The sequence below is a fragment of the Pseudophryne corroboree genome, chromosome 1 (genome assembly GCF_028390025.1).
Source record: "Pseudophryne corroboree isolate aPseCor3 chromosome 1, aPseCor3.hap2, whole genome shotgun sequence".
Classification (NCBI taxonomy): domain Eukaryota; kingdom Metazoa; phylum Chordata; class Amphibia; order Anura; family Myobatrachidae; genus Pseudophryne; species Pseudophryne corroboree.
This window is the reverse complement of record NC_086444.1, coordinates 207999764-208021159: the sequence shown is the minus strand read 5'-3', so window position 1 is coordinate 208021159 and position 21396 is coordinate 207999764. Positions and strand designations below refer to the sequence as shown.

At 44.0% G+C, this 21396-nt stretch overlaps 2 pseudogenes; one reads left to right on the top strand and one right to left on the bottom strand.

Moving 5' to 3' along the window:
* Window positions 1-14338: 14338 nt before the first annotated feature.
* Window positions 14339-14457, bottom strand: LOC134946820 (5S ribosomal RNA; annotated as a pseudogene).
* A 5198-nt stretch (window positions 14458-19655) lies between these two features.
* On the top strand, window positions 19656-19774 carry LOC134946809 (5S ribosomal RNA; annotated as a pseudogene).
* The last annotated feature ends 1622 nt before the right edge of the window (window positions 19775-21396 follow it).

The window sequence follows — 21396 nt, the reverse complement described above, 5'->3', positions numbered from 1 at the left end:
GCGAAAAATGTATATATAACACATGTAACTTTGACAGGGAAGGTGGGCCCTTCTCAGCTCTAGGCCCCATAGAAGCTGCACTGCCTGTACCTATGGTAGCTACGCCCTTGTATATAACACATGTAACTTTAACAGGGAAGGTGGGCCCCTCTCAGCTTTGGGCCCCATAGCAGCTGCACTCCCTGCACCTATGGTAGCTACACCCCTGTATATAACACATGTAACTGTGACAGGGAAGGTGGGCCCCTCCCAGCTCTGGGCCCCATAGAAGCTGCACTGCCTGTACCTATGGTAGCTACGCCCTTGCTGATACCATAAAATGTGAATAGAAGAAATTTTTTATATTTTGAACGGGGGCAATCATTACTATTGTTTTGAAAGGAAGTAATGAGCATTAGTATTTTGAGAGTAGCTGCCAGGAAGAAGAGGCATGAGGTGGGATAATGTGTGCTTAGAAAGTGCAGTTCTGTCTCTACTGGTTCTATTATGGTTGTGTATTTATGATGTATGTGTAACCTTTTACTGACCACTTATTTTATTTAGATTAGTTAAATATGTTTGATACAGTCTATCCTAGACCATCTATAGTGTTAATTATTAATACTGTATTACATACACTATCCATTGTTTAAAAAGACTATGTGCACATATATGTTCCAGGGTCATTACGGTTTCTTCTACTGCTCCCTCAGACTCCCGCACTTGCTCCAATGTTTTGTTGTGTGGGAGACTGTAGATAGCAATTGGAAAACCCCCTCTAGAAATCCTGCGTTTGCCCTGGATTAGTGCAGGGATGTGCCGCACTGAAAGGCAGCCCTGTTCAGGCAGGTGTGTATAGCGAAATTACCTATACTACAGATGATTGGTTAGTACCAACCAATCAGCAATCAGCTCCTAACTGTCATGTTACAGGCTGTGTTTGAAAAATGACAGTTAGGAGTTGACTGGCTGGTACTTTTCCGCTTTCCATTTTCTCACTCTCCAAGCGATGATGCATCTCGCAATCTATTCCTGGCCTTGAAAAAGATCCCAAAAACGCATTGGTATTTGTGTGGACTATCCGGTAGATGGTGAAAGATTCTGGACCCATTGACTGGGGTGAGGCATTTGATATGCTGGCCGTCGGGATCCTGGCGCTCACCATACCGAAGCCGGAATCCCGACAGCTAGCATACCGACAACTATTCTCCCTCTTGGGGTGTCCACGACACCCCTGGAGGGAGAATAAATAGCGTGGCGCGCGTGGCGTGCAACCGTGCCCGCAGTGTGGCGAGGGCAACAAGCCTGCAAGGGGCTCTTTTGCGCTCACCCCACTGCCTGCATGCTGGCAGTCGGGATCCCTGCGCCGGTGGTATGCTGGGCACCGGGATCCCAAGCGCCGGCACAACATACTACATCCTGACTGGGAGCTATGCCGTGGTTGTGATCCGGGAAACCCGCAGGTATTTCTGTAAACATCTATACAGAGAGCTAATTTACATTGGTTTTCATGCACAGTCGGTAATTGCACCTTTATTCACACCATCTTGTGAAATGCTTATCTTTTAAGTGTGTTTTTTATACCTTTATACTTTAAAAAAAGCATGTCTAGCTTAAAACGTATTACACTATCAGTGGCGCACCCAGGGGGGGTTTCCGAGTACCCAGAAACCCCCCTCCACTAAAAAAAAAAATAATAATTTTTTTTTTTTTTTTTAGCTGCATGAGTATTATTAATGACTGTCTAGCGTCCTCTGCAGCCTGCTGTCTTCCTGGTGGCACTTGCAAGTGCAATAAAAGTTTACTTTATTTTAATTATAGTACATATATATCCATGTGCCTACATATATACACATGTATATACATACATACATATAAACACACACACACACACACACATATGATATATATATATATATATATACATGTGTATATATATGTGTACTGTATGTGTGTGTATATATATATATATATATATATGTATGCATGTTTAATATGCTATGTATATGTGTATATGGGTTCACTACAATCTCCCGGCGGCCGGCCTCCCGGCGACCAGCATACCGGCGCCGGGAGGCCGGCCGCCGGCTTGCCAACAGTGTGGCGAGCGCAAATGAGCCCATTGCGGGCTCGCTGCGCTCGCCACGCTACGCGTGCCACACTATTCTATTCTCCCTCCAGGGGGGTCGTGGACCCCCACGAGGGAGAATAAGTGTCGGTATGCCGGCGGTCAGGCTCCCGGCGCCGGTATGCTGGTCGCCGGGTGCCCGACTGCCGGCATACTGAAGACCACCCGTGTATATGTATGTGTGTGTGTATGTATATATATATATATATATATATATGTGTGTGTGTGTAGATATATGTATATATATATGTGTAGATATATATATATATATATACATACACACACACACACACACACACACACACACAGACACACTAGTTTTACGGACCCAGCATATACTGGGTCACCTCAGTCCCCACCCCCGTGATTGGCTCCGCCCAGTTCTGGAAACCCCCCCATGCAAATCCTGCGTTTGCCACTGACTATGGACCTTGGAGCAAATTCAGTAACGATTGCAAAAATGACAAATTAGTAAAAATTGCGAGCAAAAGCAAAATTGCGAAAGCACGCCCAAATGGAAAAACTGCATCACTAAATTAATTTAACAAAAAGAAGGTGGCCTTGTGAAATGTGCAAATATTGCGAAAACCATCCTAATAATCTCAATTTTTGCGTACATATTACAAATGTACAACAGTGTTTTTCCCTTAAAAATTGCACAACCTACTTTCCTGCACCCAAATTAAAGAAACTACTCAACAATTGTAAATCAATTCAATCATCACTTAATTGGTCAAATGATCTTGTGGTAATTTAGCAATTATTATCTTAAAGCACAGGTTCTCAAACTCGGTCCTCAGGACCCCACACAGTGCATGTTTTGCAGGTAACCCAGCAGGTGCACAGGTGTCTTTATTAATCACTGACACATTTTAAAAGGTCCACAGGTGAGCTAATTATACTTGTGATTCTGTGAGGAGACCTGCAAAACATGCACTGTGTGGGGTCCTGAGGACCGAGTTTGAGAACCTGTGTTTTAAAGACACCATAGTGTTTTTCTTCAAACATTGACCAATTCCCATAACTGTGTTCAAATATATTCAACTAGAGTGTGAATTCTAGCCTCTAAAGCAGCGGTGGCCAGTCCGCGGTTCTCGAGCCGCATGCGGCTCTTTCATCCTCCGCATGCGGCTCGATCCGCTCCTGGCCACCGCTGCCCGACACTGCGCTACTTAGGACTCTCCGGTGTGTGAGGAGAGGGGAGGAGAGCACAGCGCGCGCCTCTCCTGCCCCTCTGACTCCGGCGGCGGTGTCTATCTTCAATTCAGCGCCGGCCCAGCACTGAATTGAAGATAGACACCGCCGCCGATGTCAGAGGAACAGGAGAGGCGTGCGCTGTGCTCTCCTCCCCTCCCCACACAGCAGCAGCAGCACGGTGAGCAGCACTTGGGGGTCGGGGAAGCCACTGTGGTGGCATGTGTGTCTGCACTGGGGGCATAGCTGGCACTGTGGGGGCATGTGTATCTGCACTGGGGGCATAGCTGGCACTGTGGGGACATGTGTATCTGCACTGGAGGTATATCTGGCACTGTGGGGGCATGTGTATCTGCACTGGGGGCATAGCTGGCACTGTGGGGACATGTGTATCTGCACTGGAGGTATATCTGGCACTGTAAGGACATGTGTAGCTGGCACTGTAAGGACATGTGTAGCTGGCACTGGGGGCATATCTGGCACTGTAAGGACATGTGTATCTGCACTGGGGGCATATCTGGCACTGTGGGGGCATGTCTATCTGGCACTGGGGGGGCATATCTGCCACTGTTAGGACATGTGTATCTGGCACTGGGGGCATAGCTGGCACTGTGTGGACATGTGTATCTGGCACTGGGGGAATAGCTGGCACCGGGGGCATAGCTGGCACTGTAAGGACATGCATAGCTGGCACTGTGGAGATGTGTATCTGCACTGGAGGCATATCTGGCACTGGGAAGACATGTGTATCTTGCACTGGAGGCATAGCTGGCACTGTGGGGACATGTGTATCTGGCACTGGGGGCATAGTTGGCACTGTGGGGGCATGTGTATCTGGTTCTGTGGGGGCATGTGTATCTGGCACTGGGGGCATATATTTATCTGGCACTGTGTGGACATATGTGTATCTGGCACTGTGGAGGGGGGTATATGTATCTGGCAGTGTGGAGGCACCCATTTATTGGCATTTTTATATGTATGTGGCACTGTACTGGGGCATTATATGTATGTGGTACTGTACAACATGACTAAAAACGGGGTTATGACACACGGTCATACTCCTACAAATGTCATACCGAAAGGTGGGTGCACAAAAATGGAGTGTGGCTTTGTGAAAACTAGGCCACGCCCCCATTTTTCTGCGCGCATGATACTGGCTCTTGCCCTTTGCCACCCCTGCTCTAAACCCTACACAACAGCACTTATTTGTATATGTTTTAACAAACACACTTTTTTTGGAGTCCAAATATTTTAATTCGGAAACAACAGTAACATTTTTATCAAAAAAATAAAAAAGTGTTTTTTTGATTGTGAAGTGGGCAAACATTACATATTGTTTTTTTGCTTTTATTTACATACCTTACTTCAGGGGTGGCCAACTAGTCCGAGCCAAAGAGCCCAGAATTGTCTCTAAGAAAGCCGAAGAGCCGGTATCATGCGCGCGCCTACGGCGCGCACAAAAAGTGGGCGTGGTCTAGTGGGAAATGGGTGTGGTCTCGCTGGAACAAGACCACGCCCCATTTTTTATGCACACCTTTGGTGTGATGTTTCCTGGTGCGTGACAATGTGTTACAACCCCGTTTTTTTCTACATTTACAGAATATGTGATATATTCTTGCTGGATATAAACAACCCCGTTTTTAGTTACGCTGGCGAGCCTAGCACACTGAAAATCATACATAACTTGTATAAACGTTCTTACTTTGCTGAATTTTTTTTTATTGAAGCAATGTACACAACATAATGCAGTATACATACAATTTGTTAACAAAATAAAGAAAGTAAAAATAACAATAAAGTAGTTTTGTTTTGAATAGTAACAGGGAAGGGGGTTCGAGGTGAATCCACACTTGTAGTATAGATTTTTGTTGAAATTTTTTATTAGTGGGACTTTTGGCAATCCTTGTTTTCAACCATTTTTTTAAATTCTGGCTTGTATTCGGTTGTGGCCATCGCAGTAATTCTCTTGTGTGTGTGTCTGTAAGAACAGACCGATGTTTTGATTTCACTTGTTTCAGTGTTGAAAAAAAAGACTCACAAAGGTAAGTAGACCCAAACATTGATAGCAGTCTGAGCGCAGCACATTTGACATTGGGGTATTTCTCCACTGGTACAGTTCTCCAGAACTCAATGGTTCCTTCCTTCAGTAAAGATTTAAGTCTGTCGTCCTCAGAAAGTTCAAGCATCTCAATCTGAGTAGTTGCTTCAGCTGTGACTAAAGGGGCTTTTAAAGTGTCGGCATCAGTATTGAAAGGATCAACTAAGAATCTAATCTGAGGTCTTTTCAGCTGTAGATCATGGAATATTTCCAGAAAGCCATCTTTAAGTTCTTCAGTCAATGCTGCATACCAAGTTGTGCTACTTTTTAAGATATCCGGTGCTTGTTCACTGGCCTTTAACAGTGAGGGAAATTGTGTTAGTTCCACCTTTTGAAGTTGCGCATTGAACAATTTAAGTTTGTTGACAAATGCAAATATACTTTGCAGTGGCGTAACTAGAAATTTTTCTCCCCCAAGCCAAAAAATTCTTCGGCGCGCCCCCCCCCCCCCCCTTCATGCTCCATAATTGGGAGCAATAAAGGGATAAATATGCGCGCGCCGAAGACGCGCGCGACAAAAAGGGGTGTGGTTTCATTGGAATGGGCGTGGTTTTGCATAAAGGGGCGTGGCATTGCAGGAAAAGACTACCTTATACCCCAGTTTTGCAACCTGCACGCCCAGACGTTGGCCACCACAGGAAAGAAAAATAATCCTGATTCATGCCCCTTACATTATTTGTCATTTTTCCTCCTTATAGTGATGCCCAGTATACATTATGCCACATACTGCAATGGCCCTTAGACATTATGCCGCACACAATAATGCACATGACACAATATGCACACACTGTAATGCCCCCGACACATTATGCCACACACCGTAATGCCAGTGACACATTATGCCACACACCGTAATGCCTGTGACACATTATGACAGGAATCGCAATGCCCGTTATACATTATGCTACACACTGCAATGCCCCTGATATATTATAGCACATACAATGTCTGTGACACATTACGACACACACCGCAATGTCCGTGATACATTATGCCACACACTGCAATGCCCGATACATTATAGCACATACAATGCCTGTGACACATTATGCCACACACTGCAATGACCTTGAGACATTATACCACAATGCCCGTGATATAGTATACCATACACCGTAATGCCTGTGACACATACCGCAATGCCCTGCCCGTTATACCCTATGCCACACACCGCAATGCCCGTTATGTATTATGCCACACTGCAATGACCCTGAGACATTATACCACATACCACAATGCCCGTGATATAGTATACCACACACCGTAATGCCTGACACATTATGACACACACCGCAATGTCCGTGATACATTATGCCACACACTGCAATGACCCTGAGACATTATACCACATATCACAATGCCCGCGATATAGTATACCCAGGGCGTAACTACTGCCCCCGCAGCCCTCGCGGTGGCTTGGGGGCGAGGGGTTGCGGGGGCGCCACTGATTTACAGCAGACTGACATGCGGACGAGCGTCCGCATGTCAGTCTGCAGTCTCCTTCCCTCCGCCGCTTTTTGGAGGGACACAGAGGGCACAGCGCGCCTCCCTGTGTCCCTCCTGCTGCATCATCTCCGGCGGCCGCGGGTCTAATAGGGGAAAGTGCCGTCCGTGAGCTCTAATTGGCTCACGAACCGGCACTTCCCCCTATTAGACCCGCGGCCGCCGGAGATGATGCAGCAGGAGGGACACAGGAGAGGTGAGCTGTGCCCAGTGACGTAACTACTGCCCCCGCAGCCCTCGCGGTGGCTTGGGGGCGAGGGGCTGCGGGGCGCCACTGATTTACAGCAGACTGACATGCGGACGAGCGTCCGCATGTCAGTCTGCAGTCTCCTTCCCTCCGCCGCTTTTTGGAGGGACACAGAGGGCACAGCGCGCCTCCCTGTGTCCCTCCTGCTGCATCATCTCCAGCGGCCGCGGGTCTAATAGGGGAAAGTGCCGTCCGTGAGCTCTAATTGGCTCACGAACCGGCACTTCCCCCTATTAGACCCGCGGCCGCCGGAGATGATGCAGCAGGAGGGACACAGGAGAGGTGAGCTGTGCCCTCCGTGTCCCACCAAAAAGCGGGCGGGGGGGGGGATATCTGGCACTGGGGGGAATATCTGGCACTGGGGCATATATGGCACTGGGGGGAATATCTGGCACTGGGGCATATATGGCACGGGGGGGGATATCTGGCACTGGGGGCATATATGGCACTGGGGGGGAATATCTGGCACTGGGGGGAATATCTGGCACTGGGGCATATATGGCACTGGGGGGAATATCTGGCACTGGGGCATATATGGCACTGGGGGGGGAATATCTGGCACTGGGGGCATATATGGCACTGGGGGGGAATATCTGGCACTGGGGGCATATATGGCACTGGGGGGGAATATCTGGCACTGGGGGCATATATGGCACTGGGGGGGAATATCTGGCACTGGGGGCATATGTGGCACTGGGGGCATATTTGGCACTGGGGGGGAATATATGGCACTGTGGGCATATGTGGCACTGGGGGGGAATATCTGGCACTGGGGGCATATATGGCACTGGGGGGGAATATCTGGCACTGGGGGCACATATGGCACGGGGGGAATATCTGTCACTGGGGGCATATATGGCACTGGGGGCATATATGGCACTGGGGGGGAATATCTGGCACTGGGGGCATATATGGCACTGGGGGCATATATGGCACTGGGGGGGAATATATGGCACTGGGGGCATATCTGGCACTGGGGGCATATGTGGCACTGGGGGGGAATATCTGGCACTGGGGGCATATGTGGCACTGGGGGGGGATATGTGTACCTGGCACATGGGGGGGCTATATTTGGCACTGGGGCATGTGAGTACCTGGCACCGTGGGGGAATATCTGGCACTGGGGACATATGTGGCACTGGGAGCACAGCCCTAGCAACAAGGACTACCTCCTAGCAACGAGCATGACACCCAGTGCATGAAACACCTGGCAACGAGCATGACACCCAGTGCATGAAACACCTGGCAACGAGCATGACACCCAGTGCATGAAACCCCTGGCAACGAGCATGACACCCTGAGCATAAAAACCCCTGGCACCGTGCATGGAACCAAGAGCATGAAACCCCTGGCAACGAGCATGACACCCAGTGCATGAAACCCCTGACAACGAGCAGGTAATTGAAAAGTAATTAGAAGCCTTACTGTAGGACTTAATGTGTAATGGGCATTACGGTGTGTGGCATAACGTATCACGGACATTGCGGTGTGTGTCATAATGTGTCACAGGCATTGTATGTGCTATAATGTATCAGGGGCATTGCAGTGTGTAACATAATGTATAACGGGCATTGCGATTCCTGTCATAATGTGTCACAGGCATTACGGTGTGTGGCATAATGTGTCACAGGCATTACGTTGTGTGGCATAATGTGTTGGGGGCATTACAGTGTGTGCATATTGTGTCATGTGCATTATTGTGTGCGGCATAATGTCTAAGGGCCATTGCAGTATGTGGCATAATGTATACTGGGCATTACTATAAGGAGAAAAAATGACAAATAATGACAAAATGACAAATAATGTAAGGGGCATGAATCAGGATTATTTTTCTTTCCTGTGGTGGCCAACGTATGGGCGTGCAGGTTGCAAAACTGGGGTATAAGGTAGTCTTTTCCTGCAATGCCACGCCCCTTTATACGAAAACACGCCCATTCCAACGAAACCACGCCCCTTTTTTATTTATCCCTTTCTTGCTCCCAATTATGGAGCATGAAGGGGGGGGGGGGGGGCGCCGAAGAATTTTTTGGCTTGGGGGAGAAAAAATTTCTAGTTACGCCACTGAGTATCCCATACACCGTAATGCCTGTGACACATTATGACACACACCGCAATGTCCGTGATACATTATGCCACACACCGTAATGCCTATTACACATTAAGTCCTACAGTAAGGCTTCTAATTACTTTTCAATTACCTGCTCGTTGTCAGGGGTTTCATGCACTGGGTGTCATGCTCGTTGCCAGGGGTTTCATGCTCTTGGTTCCATGCACGGTGCCAGGGGTTTTCATGCTCAGGGTGTCATGCTCGTTGCCAGGGGTTTCATGCACTGGGTGTCATGCTCGTTGCCAGGTGTTTCATGCACTGGGTGTCATGCTCGTTGCCAGGTGTTTCATGCACTGGGTGTCATGCTCGTTGCTAGGAGGTAGTCCTCGTTGCTAGGGCTGTGCTCCCAGAGCCACATATGTCCCCAGTGCCAGATATTCCCCTACGGTGCCAGGTACTCACATGCCCCAGTGCCAAATATAGCCCCCCCCATGTGCCAGGTACACATATCCCCCCCCAGTGCCACATATGCCCCCAGTGCCATATATTCCCACCCAGTGCCACATATGCCCCCAGTGCCAGATATGCCCCCAGTGCCATATATTCCCCCCCCAGTGCCAAATATGCCCCCAGTGCCATATATGCCCCCAGTGCCAGATATTCCCCCCCAGTGCCATATATGCCCCCAGTGCCAGATATTCCCCCAGTGCCAGATATTCCCCCCCAGTGCCATATATGCCCCCAGTGCCAGATATTCCCCCCCAGTGCCATATATGCCCCCAGTGCCAGATATTCCCCCCCAGTGCCATATATGCCCCCAGTGCCAGATATTCCCCCCCCCCCACGTGCCATATATGCCCCCAGTGCCAGATATTCCCCCCCAGTGCCATATATGCCCCCAGTGCCAGATATTCCCCCCCAGTGCCATATATGCCACCAGTGCCAGATATTCCCCCCCAGTGCCATATATGCCCCAGTGCCATATATGCCCCAGTGCCAGATATTCCCCCCAGTGCCATATATGCCCCCAGTGCCAGATATTTCTTCCGCCTCCCCCCCCCCGCCGCTTTTTGGAGGGACAGCTCGCCTCTCCTGTGTCCCTCCTGCTGCATCATCTCCGGCGGCCGCGGGTCTAACAGGGGGAAGTGCCGGTTCGTGAGCCAATTAGAGCTCACGGACGGCACTTCCCCCTATTAGACCAGCGGCCGCCGGAGATGATGCAGCAGGAGGGACACAGGAGAGGCGAGCTGTCCCTCCGTGTCCCTCCAAAAAGCGGCGGAGGGAAGCAGACCGCAGACTGACATGCGGACGCTCGTCCGCATGTCAGTCTGCTGTAAATCAGTGGCGCCCCCGCAGCCCTTCGCCCCCAAGCCACCGCGAGGGCTGCGGGGGCAGTAGTTACGCCACTGATACTTTGCACGAAGTCAGGCAGTATCTTGAATTTCCCTTGAAGATCCAGATTGAGCCTGTCCAGATGCTGCAGCATGTCCACCAGAAACGCCAGATCTAAAACCCATTGTGGGTCTGAGAGTTCAGGGTATTCTTTTCCTTTTGCTTCCATAAAAATCTGCACAGGATTTAAAAGTTCAAAAAAACGTGATAACACTTTACCTTTTGAAAGCCACCTTACAGTACAGTGAAACGGCAGATCACCTGACAAACCTTGGTCGAGCTCAGCAATGAGATTCCTGAATTGTCTGTGGTTAAGAGCATGTGTGCGAATATAATTTACTATTTTAAGGACAGGATTCATTACGTGATCCATCTGTAACTTTTTAGACACCAGTTGCTCCTGATGGATGATGCAGTGAAACGTCCAGAAGTCAGGAAACTGATCATCAGCCCGGCACAGGCCCACAAGGCCATTTACAGGGCCGTCTTAACAGCAGTGTAGGCCCCTGGGCACAGCAATGCACTGGGCCCCCTACGCATCCTCCAGCGGTAGGGGTGGGGGGTGCTATCAGCGGCAACTTTGATGTCCCACAGGTGGTAGGGGGTGTTCTATCTTCCACTCAGCATGTAGGACCTGGAGCAGTAATTTCTGCTAATTACTCCTTTACTGCACAGATGGGTCTAAACTGTAGAAGGGGGCATTGGGCTGAATGAAGAAGCCCTGGTACATGACTTCCAGGGTGGTAGGGGGTATTTAATATGTAGGGGAGGGGTGGATAGTGGAGTGGACTTAATATTTATAATTTTCTGGTGGGAGGACAGCTTGCTTGACTGCAGAAATCTCTAGTTCCTGAAAATATATTTCTTAGCTTTGAATGGGATAAAAAAAATAGAGAGTCCCACCTTTCAGGAGGTTCTGGGGACTTGGGGATCAGAGGTCAGGAGTCAGAGCAATTCACCAATGAAAATCTAAAACTGCATATTAGGCGTGAGGAGCTGGAGCAGTGACCAGCTGCTGGAAGGCTGATATCTCTGGTTCTGGGCATAGTAGAGACAAGCTGACAGTTTCCACCAAAAGGGGAGAGTCACAGCTTTTGGAGTATACCCTCAGAGAAACTCTAAGTCAGACAGAATCCAAGATATCTGGCTGGGAAGAGCAATTAACAGGCTTGGATGGGGACCACTGCTTTCAAGTTGGATATCTCCAGTTCCCCAGGGCCAATTTAAAATAATCTGGTACCCCTGGAAAAAGGGGACCCTCAGCTATCAGCCTATGGCCCTTATACTCCTGGGGCCCTTGGGCAAGAGCCCATTGAGCCCATATGAAAAGACGGCCCTGGCCATTTACTGACCCAATCATGGATGGTGCCCCATCAGTTGCAATCGCTGTGAGTTTTGATAAAGGCAAATTTGATTTGGCAAACACCTCCATCAGTGTTTCTTTCACATCAATGCCCCGGGTCCGGTCTTTTAATCGAAAGATATCTAGGAGTTCTTCCTTGATTATACAATCCTTTGACACAGTCCGTACAAATATTGCCAACTGAGATTTGTCCTGTACATCACAAGACTCATCTAGTGCAATACTGAGGTATTCACATTTCTGTAGATCAGAATTTAATTGGGATTCAATAGAAACATTAATTTCTCTAACGTCCTAGTGGATGCTGGGGACTCCGTAAGGACCATGGGGAATAGACGGCTCCGCAGGAGACTGGGCACTCTAAAGAAAGATTTAGTACTACCTGGTGTGCACTGGCTCCTCCCTCTATGCCCCTCCTCCAGGCCTCAGTTAGAATCTGTGCCCGGCCAGAGCTGGGTGCTTTTAGTGAGCTCTCCTGAGCTTGCTAATAAGAAAGTATTTTAGTTAGGTTTTTTTATTTTCAGAGAGCTTCTGCTGGCAACAGACTCTCTGCTACGTGGTCTAGGGGGAGGGTGACCAACCTTTGGCGCTACTGGTTAATACTCAGAAATAGTGGTTTATTTACAATAGAACACAGTTTTCTGCAAAAAATATATATAGCAAAAGTCTTATTGTCAAATTGAGGTGTGTATAGTTATGCACAGTGTGTATATGGGTGTAATGGATATATACGGAGGCAATGGGATGTGTCTAGATATCAGCTTGTTTATTATGGTAATAATTCTTTAAAAAAAATTTTTTTGACAATATTGATTTGAACCTTATTGCTTTAGCGCGCTCTTTGTATTACTAGAAAACAGTGAGAATTTGAAATGACATATAATAAAATAAAAAGCTAAAATACATTGGTATTAAACATGTAATGAATAACACTTTGTATACAATTCTAAAAAATTATGGAGACCGGTCTCCTGCTCTTTATGGTATTGGTGGATTGTTATGTGTAAGTTCCGGCAGGGCAGATTGTGTCCGCAAAAAGGTCCGGTTTTTAGTAGGTTCCTGATAATCCGTGATTGCAGGTTGGAGTAACAGTATTTCGTTTTCAGGTGATAAAAGTTATTATTGATCGCTTACGTGTCTTCACCCTGTACAGGGCTGGGAAGTCCGTGCGTGTCCAATGGTGCTGCAGGTGTCTTTCTCCGTAGCCGCGGTTTGTTACAGACACCTGTAACCCCGGTTCTCTTGGTGTTTTCTTGCCGGCGTCTTCCAGGAAGTCGGGATCTCCGGGTTCGGGTGAAAGAAGAGGGCGTGGTCCAACGCGTTTCACTCGGCCAATGGTGCCGTGCTTCGTCAGGGACAATGTGATGACGTGTGCCTCGGGCTCTCTTAAATAGTATTAAGTCTGTTGTAATTGGTCCGTGAGGTTTCCTTTCAATCAGAGCAAATAGCATTTTTGTTTTAAAACGGCTTTTTGTTTAAAGTCCTATTTTTAGTTTATTTAGCAATAGTGATAGTCTATTTCTGTCTTCATCTTTTCATAAATAATACTTTGTTACATCAGAAGACGGAATGCAGGTGTCTGATACATTCTACTTTTCTGAAACATAGTGTCTAGTACACCTTTATGTGAAGTTGCTATTATTTTCCACAGAGGAGTTTGCAATCGGAATGTACTCACTATATAGACAGCTTTTATATAAGGGAAAGGATGGAGGAAGAAGGAGAAAAAATATATAATATATATATAAGTTGAAATTATATGTAGATAAGAATATAAAAAATAAAAAATATATTAAAATAAGCTAGAGAGAGATAACTAAATGTTACTTTGTGCAGATAGGAAAAAGCAGTTTATAGTTAGATGTCTAGACGGACAGTACAGTGGCATCACAGAGAACAATCTACAGTATTAGTATTATTTATAACAGGTTTATGATGCATATTGAGGTATGGTATCTAGGAAGCCCTTGTATAGAGTTGTTATTTTTCCTCTTCCCAGAGGTATTTTGATAGAGTATAATTGTTGTTTGGGCAATTGTTGTGGATATGGAGAAGGATGTTTAAAGATGTTGAGAATTTAATTAGCATGCAGTTAGAAAAATTAATAAGTAGGTGGATGAATAGTAGTTTTATAATTAGATGTTTCGTGGAACAGTGCTTTGATATTTGTTTATTTGCTATTTGTTTATCTTGTAGAGAATGATTAGTTATATAGTTCTTCTTGGTTTGGTCCTGGATGTTTTTCCTGGTTGATTAGTCCTTATTCCATTTGTGCCCCTTGGTTTTTCTTGGTTTAAGTCTGAATGTTTTTCCTGGTTGGTTAGTCCTTATTCCACTTGTGTCCCAAACAGGTTGTCCCATATCGTCACCGGGTATTGCTACATGTGATATTACTGCACCTAGGGTTCATAAATGGTCTCCCATTTTATTACTTGCTAGGCCCAAACCTCTTCACTTCCGAGTTCGGGATGGGATCGGGTGATTTGTGGATGGTATGGCAGTATTTATTCACATGTTTGCAGCCTCGGTGGTGTGGGTAGAACTTGCTGGGCATTTTTGTGGCGTCGGTTAATCTCCCAAGAAACTGCTGAGTTCAAAGTCAATATTTAAGCCCTTTGGTGCTAGGGTTTGCATATTGTATATCCACTTTGTTTCCTCTCTGGACATAGTTTTGATGTAGTCTCCACCCCGCCAGGGTATTTTGACTTTCTTAATTGCTATAAAATTCAAGAGGCTTCCATCATGTTTATGGTTCTTTTTGAAATGGTCTGAAACACTGTGTGTCTCTACTTCGTTGTCAATATTTCTTAGATGTTCGCTTATCCTTGTTTTGAGGCTTCTTGTGGTTCGTCCTATATATTGTAGGTTGCATGGACAGGTTAGTAGATATATTACTCCTGTTGTGTCGCAGGTCATTTTTTCTTTTATCTTGAAAGTTTCTTTGGTTTCATTTGATATCAAGTTATTTACTGGTTTGGTGCGTCTCTGTTTGCATGTTTTGCATGCTTTACATCTTGTGCAGTGATAGAATCCTGGTGTGGTATCGTTTATCCAAGTTCTTTCTTTTTCCTTTTTGTCTTCAGGTAGAAAGCTAGATACTATTTCTTGCTTTATGTTTGGTGCTTTTCTGTAAATTACCCTTGGGCGATCTTGTATGTATTCTTTGATTTCCTCGTCACGTCTGAGTAGAGGCCAGTTTTTGTAAATTATTCTTTCAAAGTGTCTGTGCTGACTGTTGTAGTTGGTGATGAAGGTCACTTCTTTCGGTTCCTGGTTGTTTTTCTCTTTATATTTAAGGAGGTCTTCTCTTTTTGTTTCTTTTGCTGCTTCTATAGCTTTATGAACGGTATCTTTGTCGTAGTTTCTATCGAGAAATTTTTCTTCTAATGTCAAGATTTGTTCCTCAAAGATGGTGTTTTTGGAACAATTCCTCTTGAATCTTTTGAATTGTCCCCCAGGTATTCCTCTCAGCCAGTTCTTATGATGGTTGCTGGTTGCTGGTATGTAGTTGTTGCAGTCCACGGACTTGATAAAAGTTTTTGTCTGTATTGTTCTGTTTTCAATGTAAATTGTTAAGTCCAGAAAATTGATTGTTTCGTAACTATGTGTTTCTGTAAATTCCAAATTTAGGTTGTTATGGTTAATATATTTTGTGAATTCCATGAGTTTGTTGAGTGGTCCCGTCCAGATGACTATGATATCGTCGATGTAGCGTTTCCAATGTGCTATGTGTTCTAATAGGCTGTTATTTTTCCAAATGTAGTCTTCCTCCCACTGCGCCATAAATAGATTTGCGTAACTCGGTGCGAATTTTGTGCCGATAGCGGTCCCACGGACCTGTCTGTAGTGGGTCTTGTTGTACCAAAATATGTTGTGGTCGAGAATGAATTGGATACCTTCTATCACGAAGTTTATCTGTTCTTCCGGTAGATCTGGCTGGTTTCCTAAGATTTGCGTGATGGCCTTGCATCCATTCTGATGATCTATACATGTGTATAATGATATTATGTCGTAGGTTACTAGGATGTAGTTGTCCTCCCATTCTATTTCATCCAGTAATTTCAATATTTGAGTGGTATCTCTGAGGTAGCTTTTCTGTGTGGTTACTGTTCCTTGTAATATGTTATCTATGTATTCTGATAAATGGGTGGTGAGTGATCCGATTCCTGATACTATGGGTCGTCCTGGTGGGTTAGTAATATCCTTATGAATTTTTGGTAAAAAATAGAAGACTGGCATTCTTGGATTTGTTTGTTGAAGGAATGTTTTTTCTTTTTTGTTTAGGATTCCTTTTGTGCTTCCTTTCTTTATCAGTGTTCCATATTCTTTTTTGTATAATTCAATTGGGTTGTTTGGGAGTTCTTCATAAGTGTCTTTGTCAGCTAGGAGTCTCATTGCTTCCTGGTGATATTTTTCTTTGTCCAAAATCACAATTCCTCCTCCCTTGTCTGCAGGTTTTATTACTATCTGTTTGTTTTCTTTCAGTTCTCTAAGTCCTTTTCTTTCTTCGTTTGTGAGATTGATGGTTTGTTTGTTCCTAGGTGGGTTGATATTGAGGTTTTCGAGATCCCGTTCCACACACTTTTCGAATGCTTCGAGAAAGGGTCCTTTAATATGTTTTGGATAGAATTTCGATTTTTCTTTCAAGTTAGTGTGTTTGTACCTATCTGTGTTTTCTTCGCCTATGCTCGGCTCACCTTGATCTTTCTTGTTTCTTTTGAAGAATTTTTTCAGGGTTAACTTCCTCATAAAACAATGTAAATCTATGAATGATTAAAATCTGTTTAATTTGTTAGATGGTGCAAATTTTAATCCTTTCCTTAGGAGGCTTCTCTGTGTATAGGTAAGTTTGTGTTTGCTTATGTTGTAAATGCCTAAGGATTTTTCTTCTTCTTCTTCGTAGATTTTTCTGTGTTTGTTTTTCTTTGTTTCTCTTTTGGTTTTTCCTCCTCTTGTTCCTCTTCTGATGATTCTGTGTCTAGACACTTTCTTTTTGTCAGACTTATTTTGGTTTGATCTGCTTTCTTTATTGAGTCTGGTAGGAATTCTTCTTCCTGTATTACCTCTAAAAAAACCTCCAAATTTTCTTCTGGGTCATTTCTTTCCTTTCGTGAGAGTTTCTCTAGTAATTCTTTGGTATTCTGTTCTTCTTGTTTGATTGCTTCAGTCATTCCTTTTCTGTAATTTTCTCTTATTTTGTCGTATTGTGGTTCATCTGTATAGCTGAACTGTGCTCTGTTGTATGGTTGATAGATTCTGCCTTCTGCTGTATTCCTAGGTGTTTGTTTTGATAAGTGGTGACCTATAGTTGTCTGACATGTTTCCATAGTATCTCTAATTCCTCTGTGGTCCTCTTTGCTGTTCTTGATGGTGTTGTGTCCTAAAATTTCTGTTATACGTGTTGTATCTCCTCTGTGGATATTGGTGGCTTTGATAATTTTGATAATTTTGGTGATTTCTTGATTGTCTATTCCCGTCGGCCTCTCTATTGAATTGCTGTTGTGTGTTCCTATGTTTTGCCCAATCTCTCTGTTTATTTTGGTAGTTGTTATTGTCTCTTCTAAATTTCCTTTTCTTGATCGATATAACTTAATTTTCTAGTTTGTGTAGTTTGTTTCTTGTGGTATTTTCTAGGGTCTTGTAGTCCTCCATGTGTTCTAAAGGTTCTAACTTTGTTTTAATGTATGTGATTTCTTTTCTGAATTTTTCCATAGATTTTTCCCTATCTTCAATGATAAGCTCCATCAATTTGAAGGAGCATTGGTCTAGGGCCATGTCCCATTTTTCTTGTAGGTTTTGCTCGTGTGGAATGAAGGTGGGGTATTTGAAAAGTCTTAAACCCCTGGGTACAATGCGGTGCTCAATGTATTTCTTCAGTGTGTTGCTATCCCACCATTGCTTTGTTTCTAGGTTTAAAAAAGGAATCCTAAACAAAAAAGAAAAAAGAAAAAACATTCCTTCAACAAACAAATCCAAGAATGCCAGTCTTCTATTTTTTACCAAAAATTCATAAGGATATTACTAACCCACCAGGACGACCCATAGTACCAGGAATCGGATCACTCACCACCCATTTATCAGAATACATAGATAACATATTACAAGGAACAGTAACCACACAGAAAAGCTACCTCAGAGATACCACTCAAATATTGAAATTACTGGATGAAATAGAATGGGAGGACAACTACATCCTAGTAACCTACGACGTAAAATCATTATACACATGTATAGATCATCAGAATGGATGCAAGGCCATCACGCAAATCTTAGGAAACCAGCCAGATCTACCGGAAGAACAGATAAACTTCGTGATAGAAGGTATCCAATTCATTCTCGACCACAACATATTTTGGTACAACAAGACCCACTACAGACAGGTCCGTGGGACCGCTATGGGCACAAAATTCGCACCGAGTTACGCAAATCTATTTATGGCGCAGTGGGAGGAAGACTACATTTGGAAAAATAACAGCCTATTAGAACACATAGCACTTTGGAAACGCTACATCGACGATATCATAGTCATCTGGACGGGACCACTCAACAAACTCATGGAATTCACAAAATATATTAACCATAACAACCTAAATTTGGAATTTACAGAAACACATAGTTACGAAACAATCAATTTTCTGGACTTAACAATTTACATTGAAAACAGAACAATACAGACAAAAACTTTTATCAAGTCCGTGGACTGCAACAACTACATACCAGCAACCATCATAAGAACTGGCTGAGAGGAATACCTGGGGGACAATTCAAAAGATTCAAGAGGAATTGTTCCAAAAACACCATCTTTGAGGAACAAATCTTGACATTAGAAAAAAAATTTCTCGATAGAAACTACGACAAAGATACCGTTCATAAAGCTATAGAAGCAGCAAAAGAAACAAAAAGAGAAGACCTCCTTAAATATAAAGAGAAAAACAACCAGGAACCGAAAGAAGTGACCTTCATCACCAACTACAACAGTCAGCACAGACACTTTGAAAGAATAATTAACAAAAACTGGCCTCTACTCAGACGTGACGAGGAAATCAAAGAATACATACAAGATCGCCCAAGGGTAATTTACAGAAAAGCACCAAACATAAAGCAAGAAATAGTATCCAGCTTTCTACCTGAAGACAAAAAGGAAAAAGAAAGAACTTGGATAAACGATACCACACCAGGATTCTATCACTGCACAAGATGTAAAGCATGCAAAACATGCAAACAGAGAAGCACCAAACCAGTAAATAACTTGATATCGAATGAAACCAAAGAAACTTTCAAGATAAAAGAAAAAATGACCAGCGACACAACAGGAGTAATATATCTACTAACCTGTCCATGCAACCTACAATATATAGGACGAACCACAAGAAGCCTCAAAACAAGGATAAGCGAACATCTAAGAAATATTGACAACGAAGTAGAGACACACAGTGTTTCAGACCATTTCAAAAAGAACCATAAACATGATGGAAGCCTCTTGAATTTTATAGCAATTAAGAAAGTCAAAATACCCTGGCGGGGTGGAGACTACATCAAAACTATGTCCAGAGAGGAAACAAAGTGGATATACAATATTCAAACCCTAGCACCAAAGGGCTTAAATATTGACTTTGAACTCAGCAGTTTCTTGGGAGATTAACCGACGCCACAAAAATGCCCAGCAGGTTTTACCCACACCACCGAGGCTGCAAACATGTGAATAAATACTGCCATACCATCCACAAATCACCCGATCCCATCCCGAACTCGGAAGTGAAGAGGTTTGGGCCTAGCAAGTAATAAAATGGGAGACCATTTATGAACCCTAGGTGCAGTAATATCACATGTAGCAATACCCCGGTGACGATATGGGACAACCTGTTTGGGACACAAGTGGAATAAGGACTAACCAACCAGGAAAAACATTCAGACTTAAACCAAGAAAAACCAAGGGGCACAAATGGAATAAGGACTAATCAACCAGGAAAAACATCCAGGACCAAACCAAGAAGAACTATATAACTAATCATTCTCTACAAGATAAACAAATAGCAAATAAACAAATATCAAAGCACTGTTCCACGAAACATCTAATTATAAAACTACTATTCATCCACCTACTTATTAATTTTTCTAACTGCATGCTAATTAAATTCTCAACATCTTTAAACATCCTTCTCCATATCCAAAACAATTGCCCAAACAACAATTATACTCTATCAAAATACCTCTGGGAAGAGGAAAAATAACAACTCTATACAAGGGCTTCCTAGATACCATACCTCAATATGTATCATAAACCTGTTATAAATAATACTAATACTGTAGATTGTTCTCTGTGATGCCACTGTACTGTCCGTCTAGACATCTAACTATAAACTGCTTTTTCCTATCTGCACAAAGTAACATTTAGTTATCTCTCTCTAGCTTATTTTAATATATTTTTTATTTTTTATATTCTTATCTACATATAATTTCAACTTATATATATTATATATTTTTTCTCCTTCTTCCTCCATCCTTTCCCTTATATAAAAGCCGTCTATATAGCGAGTACATTCCGATTGCAAACTCCTCTGTGGAAAATAATAGCAACTTCACATAAAGGTGTACTAGACACTATGTTTCAGAAAAGTAGAATGTATCAGACACCTGCATTCCGTCTTCTGATGTAACAAAGTATTATTTATGAAAAGAAGAAGACAGAAATAGACTATCACTATTGCTAAATAAACTAAAAATAGGACTTTAAACAAAAAGCCGTTTTAAAACAAAAATGCTATTTGCTCTGCTTGAAAGGAAACCTCACGGACCAATTACAACAGACTTAATACTATTTAAGAGAGCCCGAGGCACACGTCATCACGTTGTCCCTGACGAAGCACGGCACCATTGGCCGAGTGAAACGCGTTGGACCACGCCCCCTTCTTTCACCCGAACCCGGAGATCCCGACTTCCTGGAAGACGCCGGCTGCGGAGAAAGACACCTGCAGCACCATTGGACACGCACGGACTTCCCAGCCCTGAACAGGGTGAAGACACGTAAGCGATCAATAATAACTTTTATCACCTGAAAACGAAATACTGTTACTCCAACCTGCAATCACGGATTATCAGGAACCTACTAAAAACCGGACCTTTTTGCGGACACAATCTGCCCTGCCGGAACTTACACATAACAATCCACCACCAATACCATAAAGAGCAGGAGACCGGTCTCCATCATTTTTTAGAATTGTATACAAAGTGTTATTCATTACATGTTTAGTACCAATGTATTTTAGCTTTTTATTTTATTATATGTCATTTCAAATTCTCACTGTTTTCTAGTAATACAAAGAGAGCGCTAAAGCAATAAGGTTCAAATCAATATTGTCAAAAAAATTTTTTTAAAGAATTATTACCATAATATACAAGCTGATATCTAGACACATCCCATTGCCTCCGTATATATCCATTACAC